Source organism: Dasypus novemcinctus, chromosome 6, assembly GCF_030445035.2.
Source record: "Dasypus novemcinctus isolate mDasNov1 chromosome 6, mDasNov1.1.hap2, whole genome shotgun sequence".
NCBI lineage: Eukaryota > Metazoa > Chordata > Mammalia > Cingulata > Dasypodidae > Dasypus > Dasypus novemcinctus.
The window spans coordinates 37,286,847-37,303,520 of record NC_080678.1 but is presented as its reverse complement, the minus strand read 5'-3'; the positions used below and the strand labels follow the sequence as shown (position 1 = coordinate 37,303,520).

The 16,674-nt window shown below is 40.8% G+C and overlaps 1 pseudogene; it reads left to right on the top strand.

The window, feature by feature from the left end:
- Positions 1-304: 304 nt before the first annotated feature.
- Positions 305-1,445, top strand: LOC101416853 (casein kinase I pseudogene; annotated as a pseudogene).
- Positions 1,446-16,674: the final 15,229 nt, after the last annotated feature.

Genomic DNA, 16,674 nt, shown 5'->3' with positions numbered 1-16,674 from the left:
GGGAGACGGAGACAGAAACCTTCACTTAGAGATCAAAAGAAACATTTGCTCCTGCAGCATTCCAAGAAGCCATAGACTCCCTCAACCCCCTCCTACTAACTGTCATTTCCCCACCTAGGAAAGCTCTGTATAAATTCAAGTCCTGCCCTTCCAGGAGTGGGCTGAAGTCTCTCTTCAGACCCCCACCAAGTCTGTTCTTCAGATCCCCTCCATTGGGAGAGCTTCTCAATGAATAAATTCTTTGCTAATGGTCCATCAGTCTCTGTGTCCCAGTAAGAGCCATATTTTCTTCAACAGAATAGGTACGGACATTCCTGCCACAGAAGTTGCCATCAAGCTTGAATGTGGCAAAACCAAACACTCACAGCTCCACCCTGAAAGGAAAATCTACAAAATGATACAGGAAGGAGTGGCATCCCCACCATCAGGTGGTGCGGGCCGACGGCGACTACAATGTCCTGGTGATGGAGCTGCTAGGGCCCAGCCTCGAGGACCTCTTCAATTTCTGTTTGAGGAAGTTCAGACTCAAAACTGTCCTGCTGCTCGCTGAACAGATGATTACTCATATGGAATACATTCACTCAAAGAACTTCGTCCACCGAGATGTGAAGCCAGATAACTTTTCTCATGGGGCTAGGGAAAAAGTGCAACCTGGTCTACATCATGGACTTTGGGCTGGCCAAGAAGTACCGGGACACTTGACACAAAAGCACATCCCGTCATGAGAACGAAAACCTTACAGGAACTGCTCACCACGCCTCCATCAATGCGTACCTTGGAATGGAACAATCTCAAGAGACGACTTGGAGTCTCTGGGCGTGTGCTCATGTACTTAAACCTGGGCTCTCTGCCCTGGAAGGGGCTGAAGGCCACCCCCAAGAGACAAAAATATAAAGGATTAGTGAGAAGAAAATGTCCACTCACTTTGAAGTGCTGTATAAAGGCTACCCTTCTGAATTTGCTGCATACCTGAATTTCTGCTGTTTCTTGTATTTTGATGATAAGCCCGACTACTCACACCTGAGGCACCTCTTCAGGAACGTCTTCCACTGCCAGGGCTTTTCCTGTGACTTCGTGTTTGACTGGAACATGCTCAAATTCCGTGTGAGCCAGGTAGCTGACCATGCTGAGTGGGAATGCGGAGATCCAGAGGAGCGATTGAGGCATTCTCACAGTCCAGCCACCATGGGCCTCCCTTCTCAGTCTCAGGCTGGCTGAAAGAGACACAGGAAGGCGCCCTGCCCATGCCCCTCACCTCTGCCACACACTCTGTGAGCACCTCTCCCAAGCCTGTCTCAGGCATGGAAAGAGAGCAGGACCACAGACCCCAGGTCAACATCTCCTCATCTGACCTAACCAGCCGACAAGATACCTCTCGCATGTCCATCTCACAGATTCCCAGTCAGGTGGTTTCCAGGGGCCTGCAGCCTGTCTCACACCAATGACAAGTCTCCTTTGTGCTTTGAAGGGGCAGACACTGCATGGCTGATCTATTCTGTATCCACCAAGGCTTTCCTAGCCCCGTGCCCTGAGCCTTAGAGTCAAGCGTCCAGACCAGAGCATTCCCAGCACCCACCCTATGTAGGACAGACTCCAAGTGCTGCCATTGCTGGGGACTCCCATAGGAGGCCCTGGCCCAAGACCCAGCTGTCCCCAGCTGGGAAGAAAAGCAGAGTGTGAGAAACAATTTGCAAAGAGAATCAAACTACCATTCAAGAGTCTTTCTATTTCCCTCCTATGTTGGTAAACCTGTGCTCCCTGAGTGTTCTACTCTATCAGTCTTTTACTCTAAGACAGTTTTGTGTCATTCTGCTAAAAAATTTTTGCATTAATCTGAACAAAACAAAACAAAGATTAAATGCTTATTTCTTATCAGAAACCATGCGGGCAAGAAGACAGTGGGAAGACATATATTTAAAGTAAAAACTGCCAACCTAGAATTCTATATATAGCAAAACTGTCTTTCAAAAATGATGGAGGAAAGTGGATGTGACTGAAGTAATAGGGCCTCCACCTACCATATGGGAGGACCCGGATTCAATCCCTGGGGCCTCCTAGTGAAAAAAGAAAGCGTGCCAGCGCAGCAAGCCAGTGCCTGCATGGTGAGTCAAGTGCCCACACAGTGAGCTGAGTGCACACATGAGTGCCTACGTGGCAAGCCTAGTGCCCATGCAACTAGCCAAATGCCTGCATGAGTGCCTGTGCAGTGAGCTGAGTGACCACATGGTGAGCCAAGTGCCCACATGAGTGCCCGTGCGGTGAGCCAAGTGCCCACACAGTGAGCTGAGTGCCCACACGAGTGCCATATGGCAAGCTGAGTGTCTGCACAGTGAGCCAAGTGCTTGCGCAGTGAGCCAAGTGCCCACACGAGTGCCCATGTGGTGAGCTGAGTGCCCGCATGGTGAGCTGAGTGCCCACATGAATGCCCATGTGGTTAGCCAGTGCCCACGTGGTGAGCCAAGTGCCCATGCAGTGAGCTGAGTGCCCACATGGTGAGCTGAGTGCCTGTGTGGTGAACCAAGTGTCTGCACGGTGAACCAAGTATCTGCCTGGTGAGCCAGTGCCCGCATAAGTGAGTCACACAGCAAGATTATGATGCAACAAAAGAGACAAAGGGGACAGTCAAGGTGAAGTGCAGCAGAGACCAGGGACTGAGGTGGCACAATTGGCAGGGAACTCCTCTCCACATCAGAGGTCCCCAAGATCAACTCCTGGTGAATCTTAGAGGAGAAAGACTAGAAGAGAAGACAAAAAGAGAAATAGATACAGAAGATCGATCACACAGTGAATGGACACAGATAGCAAAAAAACCCCAGCAGAGTGGGGGAAGGGGTGGGGCAGGAAAAATAAATGAGTGAGATAACTAAAAACAACAATAACAAAACACTCCCTTCCTTAATATATTACTGGCCTAATGAAAAAAAAAGAGGGCGCGATTAAGACATTCAGAGATAAACAAAAGCTGAGAGAGTTCATCACCACTATACTGGCCATACAAGACATGCTAAAGAGAGTTCTGCAAGTTGAAAGAAAAGGGCAATAGACAATAGATCAAAGCCACATGAAGGAATAAAGATCTCTGGTAAGGGTAATGACATGGATAAATATATATGTCAGAACTATTGAGAACTATTGTATTTTGGTTTGTAACTCTATTTTTTAGTTCCTATAGGACTGTAGCAGTTTGATATTTATGAATTCCAAAAAAGAAGAATTATGTTTCCAAACTGGTCTGTTCCTCTGGGTGTGATACCCTTTGATTGTATTAAATTCAAAGGATTTATTTTCAATTGATTAAATTAAAATTACGGCTTTGATTCTACCACATCAGTAGGGCATGGTTCAGGGTTGAGTCCCCACCCCCTTGGTAGGGATATAAGCGGTCACTGAAGAAGACACACAGAAGAAGACACAGGAAGAGAGAGCTCCATAGACATGGCAGAAGAGAGAACTTTGATCTCATTGAATGGTATGCTTGGGAGAGGTTGAGATGGGAGAGTTTATGTTGTATATATGTTCCCCAAATTAAAAAACAGTAACTTAAGAGACAATTAAATACAATACATGATCCTGGATGTAATCTAGCAAGGGGAGAGAAAAAGTTCAAAAGAACTATTGGGATGTATGATAAAATTGGAATATAGACTGTAAGCTTTTTATCAATGTTAAATTTCTTGAACAGGATAACTGCACTTAAGGTTACATAACTGAATATCCTTGTTCTAAGGAAATGTACATGGCAGTATTTGGTGTTCAAGGAGCATGATGTATATAGCCTACACTCAAGTGTTCAGAAAATGGACTGGTAAATAGAGAAATAGACATATAGGTGTAATGATACAGTAAATGTGGCAAAGTGTTAAAACTAATGGATCTGAGTATCTGTGGTGTAAGGTTATGTTGGCGTTTTCTGTGTGGGGTTTGTATTATTTTTGTAACTGTCCTGTAAGTTTGAAAGTATTTCAAAGTAAAGTTTTAAAAAAAGAAATAAAAATGGAAAAACATTAAAAACAAACAACAACAACAAAAACCAAAACCATTCTAGACAGAGATAATCCCTTTGACAATCCTCAGGAATTTCCCACATAAAGCTGTTGAGCATCCATGACTCAAGTCATTCCTTGACACTACAAACCCTCTGAGCAGAGGCTTTCTGAGGGGCTCAATCAAGAAATGGTCAGGCATAACCTCAAACTACAGGGTCTCCATAAAGTCTAGAAACACCAATAAAGAGACATTATAGGGAAGAGGATTTGGCTCAACTGATGGAACGTCCGTCTACTACATGAGAGGTCCAGGGTTCAAACCCAGGGCCTCTTGACCCATGTGGTGAGCTGGCCCACATGCAATGCTGATGCGTGCAAGGAGTGCCGTGCCACGGAGGGGTGTTGCCTGCATAGGGGAGCCCCACATGTAGGGAGTGCGCCCCCTCAAGGAGAGCCGCTCCGTGAAAAAAAGTGCAGCCTGCCCAGGAATGGCACTGCACACACAGAGAGCTGACACAGCAAGATGACACAACAAAAAGAGACATGGATTCCCGGTGTTGCTGACAAGAATATAAGCAGACACAGAAGAACACACAGCAAATGGACACAGAGAGCAGACAACTGGAGGGGGGGGGGGAGGGGAAATAAATAAATAAATAATCTTTTAAAAAAAGAGACGTTATACCATACACCTTCAATCTATAAAATAATAAATATGATTATTTATGTTTCCAGACTTTGTGGACATCCTATTGCAGACTAGAGCCAATGCTCTTGACAACATCCATCATTCTGCATGGTCCAGTTTACTCTAGCATATTCCAGAATGCAAAGATTCATCGCTCAAGGTTTCCATAAGTCCTACAGCTCCGACTTTTCTTAGAAACCCTGAGACCACTTGGCACCTCATATTTGAAGTCCAATTAGGGACTAGGTTCCAGTTCTCACACCACGAGGCTCCTAGCCTTCTCTAGACTTCATGTTTCAGTGTCTGTCAATATTCCATGACCCTTAAAGAAGCCCCATAGTATTCTTTTTTTTTTTAAAGCAGCTTTATTGAGATATACCCACACACAATACAATCCATCCAAAGTGTACAACCAATGGCTTTTAGTATAGTCATAGTGGTGTGCATTCACCATCACAAAAAATTTTAGAACAATTTCGTTATTCCAAAAAGAAAACTGCCACACCCCTTAGCAGTCACCTCTCAATCCCTCTATCCTTCCCAAACCCTACCTAACCTCTAATCTAATTCCATCTTTATAAATTGATTTATATTTATATTTTATATAAATGGAATCATACAATATGTAGTACTTTGTGTCTGATTTCATTCATTTAGCATGATGTTATTGGGTTTGTTTGTTGTTTTTTTGCCTGATATTAACATCTTGTAATATTAACATACATTTGTTCAGTTTCAAAGAAAAACAGTCATATATGAAATATTACCCACATTCATATTTCACATGAGATATCACTATGCTAGAGTCCCATATTACATTTTTTGGTTTTCCTTCTATGACCTTAGACTTTTCTTTTTAATCACTGTTATACCCATATAATAGCACTGCTAGTTACAAACACTATGATATGCTTTCACCTTTTCTATTCATTTCCAAAGATTAACAAACAACATTTTTACCAATTCTGCACAGATTAACCCTCAGCTTTCCATTCTCTAACCTCTCACACAACATAATGTCCTCCAGATTCATCCATGTTGTCATATGCTTTACAACTTCATTTCTTCTTACAGCTGCATAATATTCTATCTTGTGTATACACAATTTGTTTATTCATCAGTAGAGGACACCTGGGTTGTTTTGATCTTTTGACAGTTGTGAATAAAACCATTATGAATATTGGTGTGCAAATGTCTGTTCCTGTCACTGTCACCGCTCTCAGTTCTTCTGGGTATATCTGTAGTAGTGGTATTGCTGGGTCGCATGGCAAATCTATCTTCAGCTTCTTTAGAAACTGACAAATAGACTTCCACAGTGGCTGTACCAGTCTGATCCCCACCAATACTGAACAAGCAAGCGTTCTTATCTCTCCACATCCTCTCCAACATTTGTAGTTCCCTGTCTTTTTAATAGTGGCCATTCTGATAGGTATGAAATGATATCTCATTGTAGTTTTGATTTGCAATTCCCTAATCATTAGTGATGTTGAGCATTTATTCATGTGTGGGGTTTTTTTTGCCATTTGTTTTTCTTCTTGGACAAATGTCTATTCAAGTCTTTTGCCCATTTTTTAAATGGGTCGTTTCTTTATTGTTGAGTTGTAACTTTACCCCATATATCATGGATAATAAACCCTTATCAGATATGAGATTTCCAAATATTTTCTCCCATTGAGTTGGCTGCCTTTTCACCCTTTTGACAAAGTCCTTTAGGGTGCAAAACTGTTTAATTTTGAGGAGGTCCCATTTATCGATTTCTTTTGTTCAACATATTCTGAGTGTAAGGTTCAAGAAGCCACCACCTACCATAACGTCTTAAAGATGTTTCCCTACATTTTATTCTAGTAGTTTTATGGTCCTGGCTTTTATACTTATGTCTTTGATCCATTTTAAGTTATAGGAAGTAAGATAGGAGTCCTCTTTCATTCTTTTGGTTACAGATATCCAGGTGTCCCAGTTGAAGATACTGTTTTGTCTTGTTAACATTAACTTGGTAAGTTTGTAAAGAACCAGTTAACTGTATAGGTAAGGGTTTATTTATGGATTCTCAATTCTATTCCACTGACCAATGAGTATATCTTTATGCCAGTACCATGCTGATTTAACCAGCATAGCTTTGTAATGTTTCAAGGTCAGGCAGGGAAATTCCTTCCACATCATGCTTCTTTTTTAGAATGCTTTTGGCTATTTGGATGAACTTCCCCTTCCAAAGGAATTTGAAAATACCTTTTCTAATTCTGTAAATTAAGCTGTTGGGATTTTGACTGGTATTGCATTGAATCTATAAATCAGTTTGGGTAAGATTGACATCTTTTTTTTTTTAAGATTTATTTTTTGTATTTATTTCTCTCCCCTTCCAACCCCCTCCCCCAGTTGTCTGCTCTCTGTGTCCATTTGCTGTGTCTTCTTCTGTGTCTGCTTGTATTCTTGTCTGCAGCACCGGGAATCCGTGTCTCTTTTTGTTATGTCATCTTGCTGCATCAGCTCTCCGTGTGTGCAGTGCCACTCCTGGGCAGGCTGCACTTTCTTTGCATGGGGTGGTTCTCCTTACGGGGCACACTCCTTAGGCGTGGGGCTCCCCTATGCAGGGAACACCCCTCTATGGCACAGCACTCCTTGCACACATCAACACTGCACATGGGCCAGCTCACCAGACGGGTCAGGAGGTCCTGGGTTTGAACCCTGGACCTCCCATGTGGTAGGCGGATGCTCTATCCATTGAGCCAAATCTGCTTCCCAGATTGACATCTTCATGATATTGTTCCATTCCATGAAAACAGAATATCTTTTCATTTGTTTATATCTTTTTAAGTTTCTTTTAGCATGGTTTTATAGTTTTCTGCATATAAGTCCTGTACTTGTTTGGCTAAATTAATTCCTAGGTATTTGGGTCTTTTTATTGCTATTGTAAATGGAATTTCACCCCTGATTTTCTCCTCAGATTGTACAGTACTAGTGTACAAAATCGTTACCGATTTTTAAAAAAGATTTATTTATTTTTTATTTATTTATCTCCCCTTCCTCTCCCCGCCCCCCCAGTTGTCTGAGCTCTGTGTCCATTCGTTGTGTGTTCTTGTGTGTCTGCCTGTATTCTTGTCAGTGACACCCGGAATCCGTGTCTCTTTTTGTTGCGTTATCTTGCTGCATCAGCTCTCCATGTGTATGGTGCCACTCCTGGGCAAGCTGCACTTTTTTCACGCTAAGCAGCTCTTCTTACGGGGCGCACTCCTTGCACATGGGGATCTCCTATGCAGGGGACACCCCTGCGTAGCACAGCACTCCTTGCGTGCATCAGCACTGCATGTGGGCCAGTTCATCACACGAGTCAGGAAGCTCTGGGTTTGAACCTTGGACCTCCCATGTGGTAGGTGGATGCCCTATCTGTTGGGCCAAATCCACTTCCCCATTACTGATTTTTGCATGTTGATCTTATATCCTGCTACTTTGCTGAACTCATTTATTAGCTCAAGAAGCTTTGTTGTGGATACTTGAGAATTTTCTAAGTACAGGATCATGTCATCTGCAAACAGTGAGAGTTTTACTTCCTTTTTTCCTATTTGGATGCCTTTAATTTTTTTTTCTTGTCTAATTGCCGTAGCTAGAACTTCTAGTACAATATTGAATAACACTGGTGACAGTAGGCATCCTTGTCTTGTTCCCGATCTTAGAGCGAAAGTTTTCAACCTTTCCCCATTGAGTATGATGTTGGCTATGGGTTTTTCAGATGTCTTTTATTGTATTGAGGAATTTTCCTGCCGTTCCTACTTTTTGAAGTGTTTTCATCAAAAAAGGATGCTGGAAAGGCGGCAGACTTCGCCCAGTGGTTAGGGCATCCATCTACCACATGGGAGGTCCGCGGTTCAAACCCCAGGCCTCCTTGACCCGTGTGGAGCTGGCCCATACACAGTGCTGATGCGCGTAAGGAGTGCCGTGCCATGCAGGGGTGTCCCCCACATAGGGGAGCCCCACGCAAAAGGAGTGTGGCCCATAAGGAGAGCCACCCAGTGCGAAAGAAAGTGCAGCCTGCCCAGGAATGGCGCCGCACACATGGAGAACTGACACAACAAGATGACGCAACAAAAAGAAACACAGATTCCCGTGCCTCTGACAACAACAGAAGCAGACAAAAAAGAAGACACAGCAAATAGACACAGAGAACAGACAACCATGGTGGGGTGGGGAAGGGGAGAGAAATAAATAAATAAATAAATAAATGTTTTTTTAAAAAAAGGATGCTGGATTTTGTCAAATGCCTTTTCTGCATCGATTGAGATTATCATGTTTTTTTTTCCTTCAATTTATTAATGTGGTGTATTATGTTTTTTGATATTCTTATGTTGAACCAGGCTTGCATACCAGGAATAAATCCCACTTGGTCATGATGTATAATATGTCTTTGATATGCTGTTGGATTCGATCTGCAAATATTTTGTTGAGAATGTTTGCATCTATGTTCATTAGAGAGATTGGTCTGTAATTTTCTTTTTTTGTAATATCTTTATCTGGCTTTGGTATTGGGATGATGTTGGCTTCATAAAATGTGTTGGGTAATTTTCCCTCCTCTTCAATCTTTTGGAAGAGTTTAAACAGAATTGGTGTTAATTCTTTTCAAAATATTTGGTAGGATTCACCTGTGAAGCCATCTGGTCCTGGACTTTTCTTTGCTGGGAGATTTTTGGTGATGGATTCATTCTCTTTAAACGTTATTGGGGGAAGCGGATTTGGCTCAACAGATAGAGCCTCCTCCTGCCACATGGGAGGTTCAAGGTTCAAACCCAGGGCTTCCTGACCCATGTGATGCGTTGGCCCACACACAGTGCTGATGTGCGCAAGGCATGCCGTGCCACGCAGGGGTGCCCCCCACATAGGAGAGCCCCATGTGCAAGGAGTGCGCCCCCTAAGGAGAGCAGCCCAGCGTGAAAAAAGTGCAACCTGCCCAGGGTGGCACCACGCACATGGAGACCTGATGCAGCAAGATGATGCAACAAAAAGAGACACAGATTGCTAGTGCCGCTGATAAGAATACAAGCAGACACAGAAGAACACACAGCTAATAGACACAGAGAGCAGACACCTGGAGGGGCTGGGGCAGGGAAGAGGAGAGAAATTAATTTTAAAAAATAAATAAATAAATGTGATTGGTTTGTTAAGTTCTTGTATTTCTTGTAGCATCAGTGAAGGTTGGTTCTGCATTTCTAGGAATTTGTCGATTTCATCTAGATTGTCTAGTTTGTTGGCATTCAGTTTCTCATTATATCCTCTTACAATTCTTTTTATTTCTGTGGAGTAACTTGTAACTTCCCCCCTTTCATTTCAGATTGTATTTGTCTCCGCTCTCTTTTTTTCTTTGTTAGTCTAGCTAGGGGTTTGTCGGTTTTATTGATCTTCTCAAAGAACCAGGTTTTGATTTTGTTGATTTTCTCTATTTTTTCTCTATGTTGTGTTTTTGTTCTCAATTTCGTTTATTTCAGCTCTAATCTTAATTATTTTTCCTTCTGCTTGCTTTGGGATTGGTTTGCTGTTCCTTTTCTAGTTTCTCTTGTTGTTCAATTAAATCTTTGAGTTTAGCTCTTTCTTTTTTTTAAAATATAGGCATTTAGGGCTATAAATTTCCCTCTCTTGAGAGGGATATGGGATATTGCCTTTGCTGTATCCCATAAGTTTTGATAAGTCGTGTTCTCATTTTTATTTGTCTCAATATATTTACTGATTTCACATGTACTTTCTTCTTTGACCCACTGATTATTTAGGAGTGTGTTGTTTAGCTCTACATATTTGTGAATTTACTTTTTCCTGTCTATTATTGATTTCCAGTTTCATTCCATTATGATCTGAGAAGGTGCTTTGTATAATTTCAATCTTTTTATATTTATTGAGAGCTGCCTTATGCCTTAACATGTAGTCTGTCCTGGAGAAAGATCCATGGGCACTTGAGAAGAATGTATAACCTGCTGAATTTGGATGCAGTGTTCTGCATTATGTCTGTTAGGTCTAACACATTTATCATATTGTTCAAGTTCTCTGTTTCCTTTTTGATCTTCTGTCTAGTTGCTCTATCTAAGGATATGAGTGGGGTGTTGAAGATTCCAGCGATTATTGTGGAAATGACTATCTCTCCCCTCAGTTTTCCCAGAATTTGTTTCATGTATTTGGGGCACCCTGGTTAGGTGCATAGATATTCATGACTGTTATATCTTCCTGGTGAATTGTTCCTTTTATTAATATATCATGGCCTTCTGTATCTTTCATAACTTTTTTTGTATTTAAAGTCTATCTTGTCTGATATTAGTATAGCTACACCTGCTCTTTTTCAGTTACTATTCATATGGAGTATCTTTTCCCAACCTTTCACTTTCAGCCATTTTGTATCCCTGAATCTAAGGTGAGTTTCTTGTAAGCAGCATATTTATAGCTTATGTTTTTTTATCCATTTGGTCAGTCTGTATCTTTTGATTGGGGAATTTAATCCATTCACATTCAGTGATATTACTGTAAATGCACTATTTACTTCCACCATTTTATTCTTTGGTTTTCATATGTCCAATCATATTTTTGCCTTTTTACTCTTTTGGTTATCCTTTCTGCTGTTCTTTCTTCTATACTCTCTTCCAAGTCTCTCTCTCCTGTCTTTTTCTTTTAGATCTAAGCCTTCCTTTAATATTTCCTGCAAAGGTGGATTCTTTTTTTGCAGACTCTCTTAGTTACTGTTTGTGAATATTTTATACTCACCTTCATAATTGAAGGACAATTTTGCTGGATAAAGAATTCTTCCCAGCAGGTGTTTTGATAGTCCCAAATGAATAGCTATTATTTAAACTCATTAAGTCTAGAGAAAAGCAATCTGTAACATTATCTATTGAGAAATTGTCTGATGATTTCATTCCTACCCCCATCCTGCTGTCCTCCAATTCCAGCAAAATAGAAGGGCTTTAGTGCAAAACAATATTAAACTGAACTATATTTCACCAAGAAAAAAAAAAAAAAAAGAATTCTTGGCTGGCAATTTTTCTTTCAGTATCCTAATTGTGTTATAACACTGTCTTCTTGTCTCCATGGTTTCTGATGAGAAATCTACACTAAGTCTTACTTGATCCCCTTATACATGATGGTCTCAGAATTTTCTCTTTATCTTTGGCATTTGATATTCTGAATAGTATGTGTTTTGGTGTGGGTCTATTTGGATTTATTCTGATTGGGGTACACGGTACTTCTTGGACATGTAAGTTCAGTTCTTCCAGGAGAGTTGGGAAATTTTCAGCTATTTTCTTCAACTGCTCTTTCTGCCCCTATTCCCTTCTGTTCTCCTTCTGGAACTCCCATAACATATATATTGTTGTGTTTCATGTTATCAGTCAATTCCCCGAGCCCCTGCTAAATATTTTCCATTTTTTTCTCTCTGTTCTTCTTTCTCTTCAATTTCAGCTGTTCTGTCTTCTGTATCACTTATTCTTACTTTTATCATTTCTAGATTGCTGATGTATGCCTCTAATGTTTTTGTTGTTATTTTTGAGGTACTGGGGCTAGGGACTGAACTAGGGACCTCATGTGCTGAAAGCCAGCACTCAACCACTGAACCACAAAGGCTCCCATGAGTTTTTTTTTTCATTTGTTTGCTCATTGGTTTTTTGTTGTTTTTTTTAGGAGGCACTCAGAACTGTACCCGGGACCTCCCATGGGGGAAGCAGGCACTCAACTACTTGAGTGGCATCCGTTTCCTCTAATGTGTTTTGTCGTTGTTGTTGTTGTTGTTGTTTTTAGTTTTAAAGCTATATTATTTTATTTAAAAATTTTTTTTCTATTTTATTTTCTTTTAAATGTGACATTAAAAAATATGAGGTCCCCATATACCCCCCCCATTCCACCCATCCCACCCCTCCCACATCAACAACCTCTTCCATCATCATGACACATCCACTGCACCTGGCGAATACATTCTGGAGCACTGCTGCACCACATGTACAGTGGTCCACATTGTAGACCACATTCTCCCCGAGTCCACCCAGTGGGCCACAGAAGGACACACAACATCCAGCATCCATCCCTGCAGCATCACCCAGGACACCTCCAAATCTTGAAAACGCCCCCACACGATATCTCTTCTTCCATCTCCCTACCATCAGCAGCCACTGTGGCTACCCTCTCCACATCACTATTACAATTTCTTCCCTTACTAATGACAATAATTCCAGAATAGAATATCAGTAAGTCCCCTCTAATCCATACTCTATTCCTCCATCCTGTGGGCTCTGGGATGGTTATGTCCAGTCCCCCTTACATCAAAAGGGGCCTTAGATTCCACATGGATGATGGATACAATTCTCCTGCTTGCAGCTGTAGGCACTCTTGGCTCCCTGGTGTGGTGGTTGACCCTCTTCACCAACCTGTCAGCTGGCCAGGGTAAATCCAACAAACCAGAGGGTAGGAGCCACAAGTCTGCTGAGGCCCAAGGCCTGGCCATCACATGGACCATCCAGAGATTCAGATCTCCTGAGTATACACCAACCCAAACACCAGCCACAGGTTTGGTAAAAGTAACAGAAGAGGCATGTGTAGAAAGGTCATGGGAAGTGGACTTGGTCCAATGGATAGGGCGTCCGCCTACCACATGGGAGGTCCACAGTTCAACCCCGGGCCTCCTTGACCCGTGTGGAGTTGGCCCATGCACAGTGCTGATGCGCGCAAGGAATGCCGTGCCATGCAGGAGTGTCCCCCGTGTAGGGGAGCCCCACGCGCAAAGAGTGCACCCATAAGGAGAGCCGCCCAGCGTGAAAGTGCAGTCTGCCCAAGAATGGCACCGCACACACGGAGAGCTGACACAACAAGATGACACAACAAAAAGAAACACAGATTCCCGGTGCCACTGATAAGGAAAGAAGTGGTCACAGAAGAACTCACAGTGAATGGACACAGAGAGCAGACAACTGGGGGTGGGGAGGGGAGGGGAGAGAAATAAATTTAAAAAATAAATCTTTAAAAAAAAAAAAAGAAAGGTCATATCTGAGTCCAGCTTCATCACACTCAGGAACACAAACTCCAAAGTAGGGTCAACTGACATGGCCCTGAACTCCAAAGCCATCTGCTACCACCATAGAACTCTGTGGGTCTCTGCAGCCCTCAGGAGAACCAGCACTTGGGTTTCCATCTACCTTGGCTGTCTCTGGTACCCTGCTGAGGCGTGCATAAGCATTTCATCTCACCTATTGTGTCCATCATTTCCATAAGCTCTGCTATTTTTCTATTCAGGTTTTCAAATTCTTCTTTGTGCTCATCCAGTGTCTTCTTGTTGTCCTTTATCTCTTTAGCCATACTGTCTTTCAATTCATTAATTTGATTTTGGAGATTTGTAAGAACCTCATTGATTAGATGTCCTGTGTCTCATCTGGGGCTTTGATATGTTCCTCCACCGTATTCTGAGAGGTGAGAGGTTTATCTGCAATAACCAGGCAGAAGATCCATAGGGGACAATGGTGCATGGCTACCCTCTAACTTAGCAAAAGGCTATTGTATACATTTACTATTACACATGTAAACTGGCTAATAGAAATAACCAACAAGAAACATTCTTTTAAACTTTGGATTAAAAGCCTTTTAGAAGTATTAAGCACTTGAAAGATCACAGCGTTCCTCCTTATCTATATAAGTAGAAATAAAAATACTAAATGTTAAATTAAGTCTAAGAAATTTCAACAAAGTTTTTATTTCAACAAAGTTTTTATTTTCTTCAAGATGATTCATTCAATACTGTTCTAGGATACTGAATATCAAATTATTTCCCCAAAGACGTTTTTTTTCTCCTATTTTGCTACCCTTCCTCTGTTGATACTCTATGCAAGTTATTTTTGTTAATAACAGCATTGGTCCTTGTAAATATATAACTTTGCACTTGTGGGAGTACTCCTGTAGAACACATGTCCTTAGAAATTATCATTAGGATATTGTTTGTATTAGTCAGCCAAAGAGGTGCTGATGCAAAATACCAGAAATCTGCTGGCTATTATAAAGGGTATTTATTTGGGGTAGGAGCTTACAAATAACCAGGCCATAAAGCATAAGTGACTTCCCTCACCAAAGTCTATTTTTACATGTTAGAGCAAGATGGCTGCTGACTTCTGTAAGGGTTCAGGCTTCCTGGGTTCCTTTCTTCCCAGGGCTTGCTTCTTCCTGGGCTCGGGGTTCCTCTCTTCCTGAGATTGGCTTTTGTTTCTTCTGTGTGCTTACTTCCTGGGTCTCCAACTTAAAGCTTCAGCATTAAAGTCTAACATCAAAAAACCCTCAACTACCAAACTATATCTTGTTGATAATAGAGGTGTATGGAAAAAGTGTGCCAAGTGTATACGATGAATCATGATTGGTGGTAATAGTCTGATGATATCTCATAATCTGTAACAAATGTTCCTCCAGAGTATGGAGTTGTATGGGAAATCTACACATCTGTATGATTGTTTTGCAAGTTCACAATATCTGTAACAAAAATACATTTAAAAAAATAGTATGATTGGGGGAAAAATACACTAAATGCAAGATAAGGAATATAGTTGGTAGCAATATTTTGACGATGCTTTTGTATAGTTTGTAACAAATGTTTCACACCAATTCAAAGAGTTGGAGGGGTGATGTATGAGACCCCTGTGTGATGTTATGTATGTTTATTTTGCAACTATTTTTCCATCTATCTTCTGTTTTTTGGCTTTCTGGGTTTTTTTTTTTTTTATGTTTTTATTTGTTATTTGCTTCTGGGTTTGCTGTCTGCTTAGAATGGTCTTTCCTATTCCAAAGTTGTAAAACTATTCATGCTTTACATTTAAATCTCAGTTCCATCTGAGATGTTTATTTTGGTATAAGAAGTACATACTTGGAGCCAAAATAGCTCAGTGGGGAGAGTGTTACATTGAAGAAGTACATACCTTGCTGGTGGTTCTGTAAAAAGGTGCAGCCACTTTGGGTATCAGTCTAGCAGTTCCTCAGAATTTGAAGCAAAGTGTTACCATATGACCCCAAAATTCCATTCCCAGGTATATACCCAAGAGAAATGAGGTATGATTTAGCTCCAGCACAACAATGGATAGATTACAAAGAATTACAGGAATTTTGACTGTGGTAATGGTTTTATAGGTATACCTCATCAAATTTTATACCTAAAATAAGTGTATTTTATTATACATAAACTATAAACTATAGCTCAGTAAAGCTATGGGGAACAAAGTTTGAGATAAGATAATGAATATTTAGAGCAAATATAATAAAGTATTTTGGGATTTATAACATGTTGAAGTAAAATATATGGCAACACAAAGAATGGAGTGGGAGAAAAGGAAACATACTGTGGTAAGGTTCTTATATTACATATGAGGGGTATATTATTTGAAACTAGACTGTAAGTTAAAGATTCATCTTGTACACCCTAGAGCAAAAATTTTAAAATAATGTGAAGAAGAATAGCAAATAAACCAATAGTAAAGATAAAATGCAGTTGTAAAAAGAAGACAGAAAAGGGGAATAGATGTGAAAAATAGAAAATTCATAGTAAGATGATAGATTTTAACCCAACTATGTTGGTAATTGCATTAAATGTAGATCATCTAATACATGCTCCAACATGGATGAAACTTGAAGACATGCTGAGGGGGATAAGCCAGACACAAAAGGAAAAATATTGTATGATTTTGCTTATCTGGAATAACCATAATATGCAAATTGATAGGGGTAGAAAATAGATTACAGGTTATCAAGGGTGAGTAGGGTAGGAGAAATGGGAGTTATGTATAATGGCTATAAGGGTGTTTGGGGAGATGGAAAATTTTTGATAATAGATGATGATGGCGATAGTAGCAAACATTGTGATGGAATCAATGGAATCAATGTAATGTAATCAGTGAATGTAATCAATGCCACTGAATTGTATGCTTGAAAGTGGTTAAAATGGGAAAATTTGTTGTATATATATTACAATGATAAAAAATGTAAATATTCTAAACAATTCAGTTAAAATGCAAAAATTAC